Genomic DNA, 14,454 nt, shown 5'->3' on the forward strand with positions numbered 1-14,454 from the left:
TCTTAGTTTTTGCTGATCTGACATGTTGGTTTCCATAGCAACCCAGGGTGGCCTGGATAACATGTGAAGTTAATTTCAGAGAAGTCTACAGAGCCAGGCAGAGCATTTTTGATGAAAGCTCCTTCTTGTCTCCCAGGAACTGTAGTTATTGGGCTCCAGGAAGTGTTAACACATGAGAACTTGGTAATAAAGATACTCTTCAGCCTGGAAGAGAGAAATGTCCTGCTCCTTTCAGTTTTGAGTTTCCAAAATTAGCAAGAGGAGAGAAAGGCTTTACAAAATCCAGGCTATCTGTGCTTAACTTGTAAGACAAAATTTCTCCAAACAAAGGATCATTTTATCCTTTAAAGTGGGGTTCAGACTGTTTAAGGGCCATGAGCAAAACAGAGGGTGTGAAATTAAAAGAGATGATACTGGAGGAACACGTGAACAAAGATGACAAATTTTGGCAGGAGTGTTATGGAAACTTAAATAGCTTTTAGAGAGTATATATATGTGTGTGTGTGTGTGTGTGTGTTTATTCAGTTATTCCATAAGTATAGTCTGGCAGGGACTGTAAATTCATACATGAAAAAGATGTGGCTCAGCCTTCATGTAACTTATATTTATCAAAAACAAGCACTGAAATAGGAAAGGATAATATTCTGTAAAGAGGTGATGATAACAATTTGAGAACACAAAAATCACTAACCTTCTCTCTACAAGTTTTGGAAAATGGTTGGTGGGAGTGGTCTGGAGTGGAATGGGAGGGAAGAGTGACTGGGAGTTGCCACAGAACATTTCTTAAAGAAGATGAAGTAGGAGCTCAGTCTTAAAGGACAGGCTGATGTTGGCTCATCAGCCCTGGAAGCTGGAACAGTGGGGAAGGGCATGTCAGGCAAACAAGACTGCATCAAGAAAGACATGAAGGTGAGGTATAACTAGACCTGAGCGGAGAGGGAGGGAGGGAGCAGGGAGAATGAAGCTGAAAGACAGTGTCTGAGGGAGATGAAGCAGAAAAGATAGATAAGGACCAAAATGTGAAGTCTAGAATAAGGCCCTTGTATTTTATATCACCTGTGATGAGGGGCAGCTGAAAGACTTACGCATGTCAGAGACATGATCTGATCAGCCTTTTAGACAATCATTGCGGTGGTCTCTGTGGAGAATGGACTGGACAAGCGTGAATTCAGCAAGGCTGGTTAGGAGTTCACTAAACAGACTAGTCAGAAGACTAACAATCAGGACCAAGCTCATAGGAGCCTGGAAGACAACAACTGACGTATTTAAGAAAAGGTGGGTGAAATCAGTTGGTATAAATAACTGATTGCAGGCAGTAGATTAGGTAACAGAAGAGAGAGAGAGGGTCCAACAGATTCTCTCAGGGAATCTTTAACTGGGCGTGGATGTGGCCTGGGAGAAGAACACAGGGATGTGTGAAGATAATTCGTCCTGCTTCTAAAGCTGACACTGCCTTTCCATGCTGTTCTCATGTTCGTATTGCACAATAAAAGTCTGGGTTTGAATTAAAAGTTATATTTATAGCGCATCTGTGAGACTGGCCACTTTTTCTATCTCTGATAAGAGTAATGACAGAGGACTTGGTTTCCCAGGCATTAAACCATCATAAAGCTCTAAAAATCAAGATAGGGTGGAGCCAGAGCAGTGAAACTATAAAGAAAGTCCAGAAGAGAATAAAATATTTGTAAACATTTTGGACAAGCTGAAATAATTGGTTTATTCATGAAATAATGGCAGGCCAACCAACTATGCTTTTGAAAACTAATGTAAAATCCTTAATTTAGGGACAAGTTAAATATTTCCATAATAAAAGTAAATTCAGAAGAAAATATATGTGCATCCTTATGTAAGGAGGCAAAAAGGCTTTACCAACTATTATCCCAAAAGCACAACCATAAAGGAAAACATGAATACATTGGATTAAAAATTCCTTTCTGGGGCCGGCTTCATAGCCTAGTGGTTGAGTTTGGCACACTCCACTTCAGCAGCCTGGGTTCAGTTCTAGGGTGCAGACCCACACCACTAGTCAGTGGCCATGCTGTGGCAGCAACTCACATATAAAATAAAGGAAGATTGTCACAGATGTTAGCTCAGGGCAAATCTTCCTCAGCAAAAATAAACAAACAAACAAATAAATAAATCCTCTATCAAAAGATGTCATAAATGAAATTAAAAGACAATGAACTGGGGTAAAATTTTCAGTGTAGATGAAAGCAGAGTTAGTACTCTAATATTTAAAGAACTCTAATAAGATGATGTGAAAAGGAAAAACAAATCCTAGCGAAAAAAATTGGCAAAGGACGTGAACAGGAAAAACATAAAAGAGTTACAAATATACTACATATATATGTTTTACATATATATATAATGTTCAATCTCACTAGAAAGATTTTCATAGATGAAAAAACATAACAACGTTGGCAGGAATGTTCATTAGGACAGGATTTCCGGGAAGCAATTTGATATCATGTATCAAAATCATAGAGTTTGGTCCATACATTCCATTTCCAGGCACATATCTGATAATAGTACAAAAGAATGTGCATTGCAGTGTTGTTTATAAATTCAAAAATGAAAAAAACAACCTAGGTTGTCCAATAATTGGAATTATTTACTTAAATGATGGTATATTTATACAGTGGGATTATGCAGCCACAAATAATGAAAAAGCACAGGCGTATCTCATGATGTAGAAACTACTTCTCTTTCTAGATCACTAGTCTGTCAGCTCCATCAAGGCAGAGTCTCTGTATTTTGTTCACTGTCACAGCTCTAGAGCCTAGATTCCAACACATAGCAGACCCTCAATAAATACATGTAGAAAGAAGGAATGGTTAAATGTGGTGGGCAGAATCCTAAGATGGCCCACGACTTTTGTCCCCAGCGGCACTCCCATATGTTACATTAGATTTACATTATAAAAAGGGATTTTGCAATGTAATTAAGGTTACTAATCAGTTGAACCTAAGATTGGGGAGATCATCCAGGTAGGCCTAAATTAATGACAAGAGCTCTTTAAAGACAGGGAGCTCTCCAGATTGTCACAGAAGAGGAAGTGAGGGAGTCTCGAAGCCTGAGAGAGATTCCTGGTGAAGGAGGTTCTCCAGTGCTGAGATGGAGGGGCCTCTGACCAGGACGGGAGAGCAGCCTCTTGGTGCTGAAGTGGTCTCTGGCCAGCACCCCACCAGAAAACAAGGGCTCAGTCCTACAATTACAAAGGACTGATTTCTGTCAACAACCTGAACAGGCTCGGAAGCAGATGCTCCCCCAGGGCCTCCAGCGAAGGGCCGAGCACTGCACATACCTTGACTGCCGCCCTTGAGACCCTAAGCAGAGGACCCATTGAGACTGCCTGGATTTCTGAGCTAGAGAACTATAAGATAAATGGTGCTGTTTTAAGCCATGAAGTTTGTGGCAATTTGGTATATTCCAACAGAAATCTAATGAATTAAATAAAATAAGCAGGTTACAAAACAGTACTTACAACATGATTCTCTTTTTTGTTTATATATGCAGGTATTCATGAATTTGCAGAAGAAAACCAGCTGAAGTATGTACACAATAATGTTAACAGTGGGGTTTCTTTGGTTGGAGAATTGAACTATAATTGAACAGAATTTAACCGCTAGACATCTGGAAAGTTTGATAACCCATTATTTCCATGGGCTAAATCGCATGGAATAAACTTGGCCATTCTGTAAGTCCTTCTCAAATGTCACCTCACCATTGGAATGAATCTCTCCCTTATGTTTGTTCACAGAACAGTGAGGTTCTGGCTTTGAGACACGAAAAATCAGGGTTTGAAACCTAACTTCACTACTTACAAGCTTTTCAAAACTTGGAAAATTTAAATAACCTCTCATAGCTTTGGTTTCCTCAAATTTAAAATGTTAATGCGAATAGTCACCACGTAGGGTCATTGTAAAGATTTGAGGGGATAATAAACGCAGAGCAGATGATACAGTTATTACCGAGTACCTGGTACTCTGCCTGGCAGGTGCTCACTGAATTGGAGTTCTTATATTTACCAGCTGTGGGCTGCTTTAGCAGCTTCCTTTTGGTGTTTCCCATGGTTCTTCTGTAAGTATATCTTAATTTTTTCAAGGGCCTAGCACAATGCCTGGCATCTCCCACATGCTTAGTAACTTCTGGTTCAATTAATGCATGGGAGAGTGAAATAAACACAGTATTGTAGAAACTGGATGTTCGGCTCATCAGGCAACGTAGACTGCAGTAACATGGGACTACCACAAGATGTCAGTATACATAGGAAGCTCTGCATTTCAGGAATATTCTGGATAATCTGCCCCTTCCCTCTTCTAGGACTCCAGGGAAAAAAACACAACTGCAGTGCTGTGAAGGTAGAAAGCAAACTACCAGGAATTTGCACACCTCCTTCCGGTTTCACACTGTGGATCAATGCCTTCAAAACACAATTCCCAGTTTACAGAGGAGAATGCCCCTGCTGAGCTAGTACACCTAAATAAAGACCCACGAGATCTAATTTGGGAACAATTCTATACGCACAGACTTTTTCCTATCCCTGCCTTAAATCTGCATCTCTGGGCCCAAGTAGAGAGGCACCACGATAAAGGAGAAAATACAGAATTAAATTCCGATTCCACTGCTTACTATCTGTGTGTCTGTGTAAGACCTTCCTGAACTTTGTCACATGAAAAAAGAAGAATCTGAATATGTAGAGGTTACAGATGTTCTGTTGCAACCATAGAGATTTAAGCAGAACAGCATTCTCTAAAGACTAAGTTCCCAGAGTATCCTGGAATCAAAAGGAAGAATTTTCTTTGCAATTCTGGAAGGATTTGGGCATTGAGCCCACAGCTACTTGGCCTGGAGCATGCTGTCTCTCCCAGATCCACAAATTCTCTGAATAAGGCTTACTTCGACATGGCCCCGAATAGTAACTTTCCCTTTCAAAAACACACTCACAAAAAATTGCTCCTCACCAGAGTCTGAAAAAGGGTATGAATGTCATTGTCTCTCTGGCTTCCTGTGGTCTCCATAAAATCTCCAAGCAGAGTATTCTGGGCTCATAAAAATGTCCACAGCCTGTTTCTCATCTGCTTTAATGACGTTTCCTAATGGCTGACGTTGACATTGGCATCATTTCTCTGGGGAAAGTGGTGCGAGACCGGCTTTCCCCTTCCCCCAAATAGCTGGTGCGAACGTCCCAGGAGATGGAATGCAGAGCGACAGTTTTTCTCTTCCCACGAAGAGATACATCCTCCAAGAAATGGGAACTCTGCCTCATTGCCTGCAGGAACAGGCAGAGATGTCCCACTACCACCAGGGAAGTCACACCCCCATTCAAGGAGCCCAGCACTGTGCTGATTCTAGGAGTTTCAGAGAGGGAATAAAGAAATAGATAATGAAGAAATGGTATTACTTAGCATCAATCATGTGTGAAAGAGGTTTTATGAGCTCCATTTTATAAGGAAATCTTATTTACAAAGGAAGCACATTATTTTGTTCAAAATATGTGATCACTTCACTTGATCAGTTCACTTCAAGGAAGCTAAGAGGAAAACCAGCCATGGGCATGAATAGCTCCAGGGATAAATGTCAGCCTGGTACACAGGACTGTGATGAGAAAGTGGTGGGGGTGGGAGTTGCAGGGAGTGGCATATCAAATAGGGCACCCTGAGAATTCAGAGGAAGGAGATGTCAGTTGTGACTGGGAAATTCTTGGAAACTGGCTGGCTGGCTGGAGCAGGACCATCCCTTTATCATCATTCCCTGACCACCAGTTCGGTGCGGCCTCCTGTGCAGCAAAGCTCTGCCTCCCTCACTCACATCAGCACTCTCGTCAGTGGGGCCTCCTGGAGTCAGGCAATGCAGTAGCCTTCAGCAGGGCTAGGCTTTTTCTTGGTTCTGGTGATAGAAGGATGAATAATGTCCAATATTGTCCCTCAGGAGCTCACAGAAACGTGGGAGTAAAAATGCATAAACAGCTAGTCGTAAAAGAAAAAAAGTGATGAGTCCTTGAAGAGAAGTGCACACACCATGGCAGCATGGTTAAAGCATTCATTTGCTGTGTCTCCTCTGGCCAACAGAACGTTCTCTTCAGAGTTACCATTTACAAAAGAACCCACTGCTACTCCCTTTTTGGTGTCAAGTTTAGTTTTACATAACAGAAGTCTTCTGATGACTTTGATTTGTGTTTGTACTTCAGTGGTTGGAGAAGAATCTAGGACGTCATAAAGACCGAAGTTTAAACCCTGGCACCTCCCCTTAGAACTTCAGTTTCCCAACCTCTAAAAATAGTGAAAACAATACACTGTTGAGTGTTTTTGCTGTTTTTGTTGGGCAAGGGGGATTAACTAAGATATTTGTAGTTTCCATTACAGTGCTTAACACATGGTAGAACCTCCTTGCACGTGTGTGATGGTTCTCTCTCGCACCATGCTCGTGGCTTTATCTGGAAAGGCAGCCATACACATGTGTTGTTATCTAAATAATGCTGCTAATAATAAAACCAAACACTACTATTCACCCTCTTCTGGGTAATGGCTATGTCTTCCTTCTTCCAATGCAATCATAGCTGTTGATTTTACTGCTGCTGCCCTCTCTGTTAGGAATGACGCCCATTTATCCTTTCTGTCCAGGCGTCCTCTCCTCCCATCCCCCAGGAAATGACTTTCAGCAACCACAGTATGAGGAGGTGGACGTGAAAAAGTTTAACCTGCAGGTGGAGAGATGAGGAACTCACTATTTTCCAGTGGTTTTTTTGTGTCTAGATTTTTTTTTTCAGATTCTCTTCCTCTCCCACCCTCCCCCCATATTATGCTGCATCTGGGTGTCTAAATCCTGCTCGCAGCTGTGCCAATGCCTTCTCCACTCTTCCCATCTGCCTGTTTGTTTTTCTTGGTGTTAGTTTGCAGTCTGCTATTTTGTATAAGCAAAATTATCCTTTCATGTCTTACCCGTTTCGGCGGTTTCTTCTGGTTATTGTAAACTGCAGCATCTGTGGTGCTCATCTCTTAATTATATTTCCAGCCTCCTAATAGGAAGGGCAAACAGGCATATGGAACAGCAATACGGAGCCTTCTGCATCCCTCACCTCCATGTAGGACTCCTCACAGAATCTCCATAGCTTTCTAGGGCGTTTTGTTGGGCTTGGCTTGCTAGGATAATTCACAGACTTCTGCTCTATAGAGACGATTATAACACAAATTTAAACAAAGCTCCTGGGCACGTTTTTCTCATAAATGAGTCACCATGACTCTAAAAGTATGACTCTATAAGTAGATACACATCTCCAGTTTCCTGGTTCTAGTGATATTCAAATTATTGCTTATTTCTAGACTAATGCGGACACTGGAATTAAAGAAGGAACCAAGATGACAGAAATGAGAGTCAAGAGACCTGGATTTGAGACCCAATATGGATACTAACTTGCTGGATTTTTGGAGGAAGACCCCTCAAACTCCCTTGACTTAATTTCCAAATCAGTTAAATTAGCAGCTGGACTCAGTGATCTATGAGGTAAATGAGCAGGATTGAATCAATCAATTGTTCATTGTACAATAATGTATTAGGAGTTAGGGAAACTAAGGTGAATTGAATACAGTCCCTGTTCCAAAAGGAGCTCACCATCTAATAATGGGGAAATCAAATAAGTATACACCTGATCTTAGTGAAGTGAGTGCTAGCATAAAAGCATGAATGGTTCTCTGCATTGTTTATAGAATGATCTATTCTAGGGGCCATTTTCTGTAAAGGGCGAGGTAGTAAGTATTTTAGGCTTTGTGACTCATACACTCTACATTGCATCTGCCCGACTCTGCCATTGGAGTGTGAAAGTGGCCATAGACAATAAGCAAACAAAGAGCATGGCTGTGTGATAATAAAACTTTATTTGTAAAAGCAGATGGTAGGCTGGTCTTAGTCCACAAGCTGCAATTTACTCACCCCTGGCCTAGTCACAAACAGATCTCATTGAGGTTAATATTTGGTGGTTTCTCCATTCTCTTATGAAAAGGACAAAACCCATAACATGGCCTTAAGGCTCTATAAGATGCAGTCTCTGCTTCCCTCATCAGTATCACCTTGAGCTTCTCTCCTCATTCTTCACACTCCAACAGCATGGGGCCTTCATAGAATTTCTCCCCAGCATGGCATACTCCTTCCTGCCTTGCACCGTGTTCCTCACACCTTGCCCTTTCTCCACACCTCTGCCCCTTCAACTAGTTGATGTCTATCATCCTTCAGAGAGCAGCTCATACATTATCTGCTCATGGAAGCCTTCCTGGATCCCCCAGACTAGGCCCACGCCTGTGCATCTCTACTCTTCCTGCTCCCAATACATCTCTCTCATAGCCCTTAGAGCAATTGCAATTCTTTATTTCATTTCATAATCAGATCTTTAATTCTTTCCCTCCCCATAAAGTGTCAGTTCATGAGAAGAACATTCATATATGTCTTGCTTTTTTACAGTTTATCTTTAGCATCTACAACAGAGGGTGGAACAGAATAAACCTTCAAGAAGTATTGTTGAATGGATGAATGAATGAAAGAATGCTATAGAGGCGGCACACAGATATTCACTATTGCAGACTGGGAGCAAGGGTGACAGGTGAGTGGGAATGTCTCATAGAGTAGGTGACAGTCTGAGGTGGGATTTGAAAGATAAGCAGGGGACAAGCAGATTATGTGAAATATTCCAATATAAAAAATAAAGATTTCACTCATTTACACTACCCTTCTCCTTTACCAAATCTCCAAATGTTTGACAGTGTATTATTCTTCTTAGTGATTCTATTGGCTACTTTTAACATTAAATAGAATATTTAAACATCTCTTTCTTATTCCATCTGGGCCGACCAATATCTAATAGCTGTTACCAGATCGTAAATTAAGGATACTAGAACCTTTGCGCTTTCTTTCAGTTTTCTATCCCACTGTGAATTCGTGCTTTATGTCACCTACTCTTTTACCTTATCAATAGCAATAGTTTGTATATCTTGTCAGACAACTGCAGCCAAAATTCTGTTCTTTGTCTAAAGGTTAATTCTACCTATTTACATTTGTGTGATTGTGTTACAACTATTTATATTCAGTTTTCAAAACTGCATAAATGTTATTCAGAGCTAAGCCTAGATGGATCCAATGCCAAGATTTATGGAATTCTCAAAGGTGGATATTTCTACTTAATAAGATTACATGGCTTCTCTTTCCTTAATTTGCCTCACTTATTAGCATGCAACAACATGGTTCATTTCGTATTTGTACGAGATCTTTCTTATTTATTCTCTATCTTCTTTCACCAAGGAGCACATACTCAGAGTTCCTACTGCTTTTTTTCTTTCTGTGTTTATTCCCCCTCATAATATGGTCATGTTTAATGTAGCCCAAACTCTCAGTCATGCTTTCTGCCCATTGAGTCCACCACTTTTCTTTTTTGGGAACTCCCCTTGCTCCCTCCCTCCCTGGCCTGCACTTCTAACTCTTTCTCTTTTTTTCCAATCTGGTTTGTTGCTTCCAGGCTGTATGCTATCAGCCCAGCACTTCCCTTTCTGCTCCTTTGGGGCAGATTCTGTTTCCTTTCCTGATTGCCTCCCTCAATTTACTGGAATAAATTCTCAGGTAAATTCCTAAAAGGAATGCATGAGATGTAAATGTCTGACTACTTCCGAGCCTGAAAATGAAAATATCTTTATGTCTTATGCCTGATAGATTATTTGTCATATGTATCATTTATGGTGCATTCTGCTGCAAGTGACAAACCATACCCACAGTAGCCTAAGCAGTAAAGATCCTTAATTATTTCAAATAACAGGAAATCTGGAGGTAGGTGGTACCCGGCTTGGTGCAGTGGCTAAACAATGTTATCAATGACCCAACCCCTTTCTATTATTCTACTCGGCCAGCCCGTAGTATGTTGGCTTATTACCTCATGATCACAAGATGGATGACACAGATCCAAGCATAGTATCCTTAAATAACTGAATTTGAGGCAGGAAGATGGGCTGCTGGAGAAAAGAGAATAGCTCTATTTTTTTTTCGTCAAGAAACAATCTTTTTTCAGAAGTAACTCTTGGTTGGAATTGTGCTACAGTCCCACGCTTTGAATAATCAATACTACGATTGATTTAGACCAATAATTCATCATCCAGGGCTGTGGGGTGGGCCTTCCCACCTAATATTCCTGCTCAACAAATACCTCGACAAAACTCAAGATGTGCCTACAAATAGAAAGAGAAAAAATGGTTATTGAGCAGGAAACCACAAGTTTGCAACAAAGCTAAGTATACCATTCTATGTGGAAATGTTTTCCCTCCGAACTAGGAAAGCATTACTTCATGTGTTCTAGCATCTTGAATTACTAATGAGAAATCGGATGCCTGTTCATTTCCATTCCTATGATGTTTTCAGAATCTTCTCTTTATGCTAGTGTTTGAAATTTCATGAGGGTGTGTCTGGTTGACTTTTGGTCTTTTATTCTTTCTTTCTTCTGTTTTCTTTTTTTCAACTTGTGCCCTTCTTCTTTGAAAACATATTAACAATGTGATTTATTCAAGGCTAGTTGCCAGGTCAAGACTCAAATCCATGTCCATTTAGCACTGAAATCCTTGCCCGGTTTACTTTCTTATTGCACTTTCCACAATCCATTGTCAGCTCTTTTGCAACCTGGACCCAGTCACTCACCTTCCAAAATTTGAATTCAATACATGTTAAGTTGCTCATTAACTTATACTAATGAGGTCAAGGTCAGCATCTTGCTCCTTACCTTAAGCACTTCTCTGTTTTGACTAGACCTTGCCTTTTCCTCCAGCTCCCATCTGTGTGCCCCTCAGGTGGACCCACTAATCAGCAGAGAGCCAGGAAAGTGAATCAGGAGCAATCATCTTCTCTTTAAGCACAAGTACGTTTCATGGATGGACATCCATTATGCCTTAGTTCAGACTTTATTATTTTTCATCTTATTTTTGTCAATATAGTAATCACCCATTTTTGCTTTTAAATAAAGCAGTACAAGCCATCTGTACAAGACAAGGTCGTCTCTGCAATCTACTGTTGCCGGTATTTTAGCCACCAAGTTTCAGGGTCACTCATTACACAACAATAGAAACTGAAACATTAACTAGAAGGCTGAGTAAAATATTTTGAAAAAAGTTTCCCTTGGCATCCTACCCCTTGTTGTCTTTTCTACAACGTAAGCACTACAATTAATTGCCTTTTCTTCTGCATTCTTATGGCGCCTTATTCTCCAGGATAGCACTTAGTTATGTGGTCCTCTCTATCTACAACTGGGAGCTCCTTGAAGGTAAAATCTATGACTTAATGATGTCACTCTCCCAAACATCTAACAAAGAGCCAGACATGCAGAGGACACCTCAGAAATATTCATTGAATTTAATGTATATACATAATTGATTCCAAAATTAAATTGAGAACAAATGCAGGCTCAATGACTCTTGCTCTTTCACAGGAAACTTCCAGTGTGGCCCACAGGGAGAAAATCAAAGTAAATGGCCCTCCCACATTTCCCATATCCTTCAAGTCACACTACACTGAGTAAAGGTCTCAGGGTGCTTTGGCAATACCCATGTGTCTCTCTTTAACAAGCAGAAATTATGGGGCCTGGACAGGATGCAAATTGTTCTCAGTCAGCCTGGGAAACAACTCAGAGAACACCAGGCAAATGAAAATGATCTGTTTCGTCTTTCCTCCCTTGGCCTTTGGGAAGCAACGTCAGCTTTGCTAGATGTCAAAAATATAAGGAACACAGAAATCAAGTAAGTGGATGCCCTTCTTACTCACCTATTACCATTACTGAAGATAGCCCACTAAAGCTGGTTTATTGTGGGGTTCTTGAGCCTTCAAGAGCTCACATGTCTCAACATGTCCTTACGACATAAGAAGAGAGATTTAGTGCCAGGCTGTGGGAGGAAATCCACCTTGAGTTGCTATAGCCACCTGGCTCTGTTGCTAAGACTCGTGGCAGAAAGAACAGATTGATATGAAGAACCTGCTGAGTTCTCCATCCTAATTAGAACATACATTGAGAAGTAGAAGTGTGTGCTTTGTACCAGAACCATGATAGATAGAAAAAACCCAATAAGATATATATTCTTTAATAAATGCTTTTTTATTGAGGTAACATGGGTTTATAACATTATATAAATTTCAGATGTACATCATTTTATTTTGATTTCTCTGTAGACCACATCATGTTCATCACCCAAATGGTATGCCATATTTTTGACACTCCAGAAATTTACATCATACATGGGGAGTGAAGCGCATATATGGGTAATTTCCTTTCAGTATAAGGAAGCACAGAGGAGTTAGCACCTAACTTAGGGCTGTATGGTGGTTGGAAATAGTGAAATACTGCTTCCATGGAGGACTTCATACCTAAATCTTGAAGGATAAGTAGGAAATAAGCAGGTAAAAGGAAGGGGTCTGTTCAACATAAAGGGAATGACATACCTTGTGATACAAAGGCACAAAGTAAGGCAAAGCAAGACACATTTGGACAATTACACAGAGTCTCAGTTGTTGGGGTGAGCACAGGGAGACTGGAAGGAAATAGACGCAAGTAGGCAGAGGACACACCCTGAGGGACCTTGTATGTTAGAACCAGGAGGGTTATTATGGATTATCTAGACCAGTAATTTTCAAACTTTGATGTGTAAACAAATCACCTAAGAATCTTTGAAATGCGAGATCTGATTCAGTGGGCCTGAGGAGGGGCCTGGATACCTATGGGATGGGTGTGGCCCAGAGGTGCATTTTTAAATAATTCTCCTGGTGATTCCAAAGTGAAGTTCAGTTTAAACCACTGGGTTTAAACCAAAAGTAATTGGTCTGAGGTGGGCCCCTGGGCACAGGTCTTTTAAAAATCTCCAGTAGCAGTTCTAATGCACAGTTGTGATTGAGAACCACTCAGCTCAGTAGGGAAGAGAAAGCCCAGTGGAGGGAAGTGATGTACCATAGTCACACAGCATCAGGACTAGAGGTGAGGTAGGCAACTGCTAGTAAAGTCTCTTTAAAAATCTCACTGTGTCCCCTGGTCTCCCCAATGTCTGAACTTTATTCCCAAACAGCGGATGTGACCCCCAAAACCCAAGTTGTTTGTCTACAGTGGTAGCTAAATTGGGTTTAGTTTTCTATCAATTCAAACCATCCAAAAGTTTATCTAACCCGTGGAGCTGTGAAAGGTAAGAATCACTCCTTTCCCAGGCATTAGTGTAAGGATTCATTAACTAGGACCGACTTCCTGCCAGTGGAAGTGGGGTGGGATACTGCATTAGAGTTTGGACCACAGACACAGGGGCTGTAAAGGAGAATCTGAAATATCCTTGCGGTTTAGTGAGCAGCATTCCCATGTGCACGACTCTCGCGCACCCGTGAAGGAAGTTAACAGGACCAGGGGTGTTGAGATGAGGAGGCGGGGCAATCCATTCTCTCATTCCCTGCAAGACATCACACACATGCATTTCTCTCGTGAAACGGCCTCTCACCTAACCCCTAAAAAATTAAACAACTTTGTAATAATCTTGAGAAAGGAGAAGAACATTTATTTTTAACCTGACAGTTTAAAAAAAAGATATTCTTAGCCATTCATAAACTGTTAGGGAAAATCTTTATTAATTTTTTTCAAATAAAAATCAAAGAAACTTTCTAAGTTTTATGAAAACTATGTTTTATGATTTCTTTTATTAATAAGTAGTTAATACTGTAATTGCACAACAGAACTATTATATAAAATGAATGTATTTAAGATAACTACATACTCAGTTCTTTCCTTTCTTCCTATGAAGTGCATTTTCTTTAGAAGCCAAATTTGTGCTTTGGAAAAGGCAGCCGAATAGCCAAAGTTGTAATTTTATGAAACCACAAAAGGCTCTTCTAAAGGGATCTGACTTGAATACACACTGCAGGGAAATTAATAGTCTCAGTTCAAACATCCTCTTTAATCCAACTCACTTTGCCTCTTATAAGGAAGAGAAGAATGCAGTTGTCAAGCTGACTTAGGAGAAGGACAAGTGTTGAGCAACATGCTGTTGGCGTAAGGCCATGCGGGTTCTTTCTGGGGTATCTCAGAAGCCTTCGGGAAGCTGCCAGGGCGGGGATGTGTTGTGTGTCATTATCAATTTGCACTCTGATTTCCTAACAGTTCAAGAGGCCTTTTGACAAAAGCCTCCATTTAGATCTAATAATAACTCTGGATTTTTGCTAAATGTCTCGCAACCTGGGAACAGACCCAATTGCTAAACATACTTCCACTGCATGAGTTTCTTTTACTGAGCCCAGAGGGGACAGCCGAGCAGACTAGAAAATGTGTAGTGGGGAAATGTTCTCACTTTTAAAAGTTCTTTTCAAAAAAAAGTATTTTAGTTCGTTTAGAAAGTCTACCTGAACAATTATTATAATTCTGGGTCACATCATTGTTGTCCAGTCCTAGCCTGGGACAATAGCAGCTAAAAT

This window comes from Equus asinus, chromosome 6 (genome assembly GCF_041296235.1).
Source record: "Equus asinus isolate D_3611 breed Donkey chromosome 6, EquAss-T2T_v2, whole genome shotgun sequence".
Lineage (NCBI taxonomy): Eukaryota > Metazoa > Chordata > Mammalia > Perissodactyla > Equidae > Equus > Equus asinus.